The sequence below is a fragment of the Dermochelys coriacea genome, chromosome 11, assembly GCF_009764565.3.
Source record: "Dermochelys coriacea isolate rDerCor1 chromosome 11, rDerCor1.pri.v4, whole genome shotgun sequence".
Lineage (NCBI taxonomy): Eukaryota > Metazoa > Chordata > Testudines > Dermochelyidae > Dermochelys > Dermochelys coriacea.
The window spans coordinates 2,254,609-2,260,020 of NC_050078.2; positions in this window are offsets into that span (position 1 = coordinate 2,254,609).

Below are 5,412 nucleotides of genomic sequence, written 5' to 3' on the forward strand. Positions count from 1 at the left end.
TGGGGAGGCAGTTACTTGGCCACGCCTACTTAACGAGTTTGTAGCAGAGCCGAGATTAGAGCTCAGTAGCACCTGTCTCTCAGCCCTATGATCAGTTCTCCAGCCCATGCTGCGTCAGCCCTTCTTGGCTAGAGAGGCTGCTCGCTGCTTGGCTGGGAAACCTCCAGGGGATGCAGGAAGCAGTGGGGCTTTTCCCACTTCAAGCCCCTCCTTCTGGACAGGACTCCTTCCTGACCCTGAGCTGATGGAGGGGCCACCTCTCAGAGTTAACGCTATGGTGCGCCACTGAACGAGGCTCTCGGTGTTGGCCAGGCCAGGGGGGTTAACTTCCTCTTGCTGCCCCATCCTCCCCGCAGTTTGACTTGGCTGTGTTGATTCCTCTCCCTGTCCTGAGCTGCTGGGTAGTGTTACACAGCAGCCGCATTCCACACAAGAGGCAGTTGCATGGCAGGGAGAGGGGAAGGGTCCTTCTTTGTGCACACCCTTGTCAGGTCCTCTGCAACGTCGCTTAGCGCTTTGAGAGCGTTGGGTGAAGGGCTGGAACCATGTGGATTTTAATATGAATGAGCGAAGGGTTGGCATGGCACCACCACTCCCATTCACTGGAGAGAGAGAAATGATTCTATCTGCCGATCTCAAAGCGTGTTAGCCTCGGGTCTCTGGGTCTGAGCAATATTCTCCCCGTTGTCCAGGTAGGAGGGCTGAGATGCACACGGACTGGGTCGCCCCAATAGGGCATTACCAGGCTGGCTTCATTCTTTGAGGTTTTTGTTTCCAAAGCAGTATTTTAGTGCAAGCTTTATCCTAGTAGTTCCTAGAGCCTCTCGAGTGGAGAGCTGTGCCCCGGCAGGGCAGGGCATATGGAGCGGTCATGGTGTGTCTCTGGGCAGCTGGGGACTTAACATGCTTATTAGGAAACTGCTTGAGCTGCAGTGTTGACCTGCAGGCATCAGCTAGCTTCCCCCTTGCTGGAAACTAGACTCTAGAAGATGCTTTATCAAGCCTTGCCTTGTATTCCCCCCGGCGCCCCGAGGATGTTAAATAGTTACATTATGGTCGCTGCCACCGAGCTGCTCAGCTGTATTCACTTCTTGGACCAGATCCTGTGCTCCACTTAGAACTAAATCCAGAATTGCCTCTCCCCTTGTGGGGTCCAGGACTAGCTGCTCCAAGAAGCAGTCATTGGTAGTGTCTAGAGATTTTTATCTCATAGCCTGTCCTGAGGTGATGTACCCCATCAATACGAGGATGGTTGAAATCCCCCATTATTATTGAGTTTTCTATTTTTGTTCACCCTGCTTAGTATTTAGACTTCTACCATTTGTATACAAGCATGAAAAGAAGCTACCGCCCAGCCCAGCCTCTGACTTTGTAACCGGTCTCTATTTTATTACGTGCCTTTTATAGGAAGGGATTGTACAAGGCAACAGAGCAGCGACAGAGCTCCCCCCCGGTTTGTATGGCCACGTTTTCTGTACATGGCATATAAAGGGACGTTCCATAGAAAGATACTTGAGTGAAGCAGAAATCTGTGGAGGGAGATGGGGAAAGGCAGCACTGGTTGCTGGGGAGGCTGGGGTGTGGTCTTGGAATCCGAGATGTTTGCAGCTTCCTGGCATGGGGACTCCCAGATACTTTCTGGATGACTCCTCTCTTGGCCTTTAGACTCCAGCAAGGCCAGGGTTAAACTGGCAAACGTGCAGCTGCTCACCCGAGCTTGCTGTGCTCTCGGCCTGCGTCTGCGGGTGTCTGGCTCTCCTCACTTCTGCGTTCCTCTGTTACCCGTTTAACTTCTGCTGGACTAGCTGCAGCCCATCTCATCCCATGCAGGATTCAATGGCGCGACCCCAGGTCCAGACGGACCTGACCTCCAATAGGCAATGGGAGGTGCATAACGTGGGTACCGGCTGTCCTGTCTGAGGCAGTGGGAACTCAGGGCCTGCTGGAAGTCCCAGCAATGGGGTGGGTACGTTACTGGTTGGGAACCATCAGCCCCTGTAATTTGAGCTGTCTGTGTAGAATTCCCTTCCTGGGACCCCCATCGAGCCATAACTTCCTATTGCCCATGCAGAGAATCCATTCTGCACTAGCTCCCTGCTGCGTGCTCTTGCTTTGCTATTTGCAAACAGCCAGGCTTGCGTGGCTAAGGGCTTTAGTCTAGCCGGAGTCTGAGGGCCAGTAGCTCTGGGGAGGGATGTTAATGAACACTCGTCCCTGTGGAGAGAGCTTCGGGAAAGCGATGTGGAGCTCTGCCCTCTGCAGCGAATGCCGTGCAGGTCAGTGATCTGAATGACAGGGCCAGCCGCGAGGCTAGGCTGCGAGGCTGTGTTCCATGGAGGATGCCAGGCGCATGACTGGACAGAGCGGGATTCTCTGCAACAGCTGCTCCAGCCGAGCTGGTCTAGGACCTGCCAGGCTGGATCAGAGCCCAGGGCCATCCAGCCCGGTATCCTGTCTCCACTGGCGGCCAGCACTGCTGCTTCCTAGGCCTGGGGAGATCGGGGTAACCTGCCTCCGGGGACGTCTCCTACTCCCCTGGATTAGAGGTCGGCTCATGCCAGGCTGGGACGGAGTTTTCCTGTTGAACTTCTTTAATCCACGGCCATCTGGCCAGGCTCCTTGGCCACTGCCTGTCGGGCAGATGGCAGAGGAGCAAGGGCACAAAGTGGGAGGGGACCGGGGCGAGAACACGCAAGTCCTGCACTATTGCTGATCTCCCCTCGCAGCACAGTGAGGACTGCAGGGGCCAAGGCGAACTGATTCACCATCCCCAACCCTGGGCTGCCTGCAGTCTGTGGAGCATTGCAGCCCAAGTCGGGGTGCTGAGAGCCCACATGGTGGCTTTACAGGTGCAAAGACCCTCCCCATGGGGAGAACCATCGGGCATGTGCCAGGGGCAGCTCCATAGCCTGCCAGACCCTCGTGTCTGTTTTCCCCAGTGCACGCAGCCTCTGAGCAGTGACCCCAGTGTAAATATCCCAGGGGAGATCTCACGGCCCCTGCTGCCCCAGCTCGGGAGGAGATGGCCTCACCTGGACGCGTCCCAGCTCCTCTGACCTTCCGGAGGGTCCAAGTAACTCCAGCTGTGATACGAGATCTGTGGCTAGGGGAGTTTGGTGTCTGGGCAGCAGGTGCTAGACACAGCTGGAGCAAGCCCCGGAGACGTCGTCCCGGCGTGGGAGACTTCACCCCCAGCTCGCAGGCTGGAGGCTTTTTGAGGTACCGGTAACAAGCTCCTGCTCCCTGCACAAGAATGAAGCATTCCCGGACTCAGCGTCGTGCTAGGAGGCGACACCTTCCAGAGAGAACCGGCGCCTTGATGAACGACCCCGGGAGTGGAGGCCAGCTGCTCCTCGGCCACCAGCCGTTCCTTGGCCACCAGCTGCAGCGGGATGTGTCTTAAGTGGCTCGATGTGGCAGTATGCCCAGAGTAGGAGCAGTAGGTCTCCCTAGCTGGGGGTCAGTGGGTTACATGCCTTCCTGGCTGCGGTACGGGGCTGGGGAATGAAAGGCCCGATGGAGACCTGCGACGGGAACGACTTGCTGTGAACGACTCGGCGAAGAATAACGGCCGGGCTGCGTGGGAGCCCTCAAGGAGCCATCGGAGGCACAGCCTGGCCCCCTCCCAGCGCTCGCTGCTGCCCCTTGGCTGCACGTGAAGCACAGCTGGGAACCTCTGGGCAGTTGGGGAGAGATTTGGGCCGATCCTGCTAGATGACTGGCCGAGCAGCTGGGGTCAATGAGGAGATTGGCTCGGTGACGCTTTAGACAAGCCCTTGGGAAGGGGGTTTGCCCACGAAAGGTGTTCGCCCAGCCCAGGTGAGCTCTCTTGCACCAGGTGTCCCTGTAATCCGAACATTAGGAACCAAGGAGCGGAGAGAGCCCGTAGGTAGAGAGGGGTCATGGGCAAGAGAAGGAGCAGATGGAAGACGCACCCAAAGAAGATGATCAAAGTGATGTGTAGAGGAGCAAGAGGAAACGCTGGGTTCCTGGAGCAGAACTTGGAGTGGGGGGAAGAGAACAGAACGGTGGGCAGGAGGGGGAGCTGTCAGGGCTGCAGTGTACCTCCTCCTGGGGTTAAAGGCTCTCCTGCTGATCAGTGTAATGTCTCCAACCCTGGGATTTTGGCCCATGCTTTCTCTAGAATATTGCCTCCAAGTCTGGTGCTGTCCCAACCATGATTTTTCCTAGGCTCCTGCTTTGTGACCAAGACGACAGTGCGTGTCCAGAATACAAGAACAGCCAGACTGGGTCAGACCAATGGTCCATCTAGCCCAGTATCCCATCTCTGACAGTGACCAAGGCCAGGTGCTTCAGAGGGAATGAACAGAACAGGGCAATTGTGTGATCCATCCCCCGTCATCCAGCCCCAGCTTCTGGTTGTCAGAGGCTTAAGGACACCCAGAGCAGGGGGTTGCATCCATGACCATCTTGGCTAATAACCATTAATGGACCTATCTGCCAGGAACTTACCTAATTCTTTTTTTGAATCCAGTTATATTTTTGGCCTTCACAACATCCCCTGGCAAAGAGTTCAACAGGTTGACACTGCGTTGTGTGAAGAAATACTTCCTTGTTTGTTTTAAACCTGCTGCCTGTTGAATCAGAGGCCACCCGCTGAAATTATGTGTTATGTGAAGGGGTAAATAACGCTTCCCTATTCACTTTCTCTAGGCCAGTCATGATTTTATAGATCTCTTTCGTATCCCCCCTTAGTCGTCTCTTTTCCAAGCTGAAAAGTCCCAGCCTTATTAATCTCTCCTCATACGGAAATTGTTCCATCCCCCTAATCATTTTTGTTGCCCTTCTCTGACCTTTTCCCATGATCTCTTTTTTGAGATGGGGTGACCAGAACTGCGCATAGTGTTTCAGGGGTGGGGGTACCATGGACTGGTACAGTGCCATTAGGATATTAGCATATTGCTAACATGCTGTTGCTTTTTTTTGACGGCCGCTGCACATGGAGCGGATGTTTTCAGAGAACTATCCACCATCACTCCAAGATCTCTTTCTTGAGTGGTACCAGCTTATTTAGACCCCATCATTTTGTCTGTAGAGTTGGAATTATTTTTTCCAATGTGCATTGCTTTGCATTTATCAACATTGAATTTCATCTGCCGTTTTCGTGCTCAGTTCTCAGTTTGGTGAGATCCCTTCGTAGCTCTTCGCAGGCTGCTTTCCACTTAACTGTCTTGAATAGTTTTGTATTGTCTGCAAACTTTGCTACCTCACTTCCTTTTTCCAGATCCTTTATGAATACATTGAACGGACGGCAGGGGGACCCCACTATTTACCTCTCTCCACTGTGGAAACTGACCATTTATTCCTACCCTTTGTTTCCTGTCTGTTAACCAGTTACTGACCCATGAGAGGATTTTCCCTCTAATCCCATGGCAGCTTACTTTGCTTAAG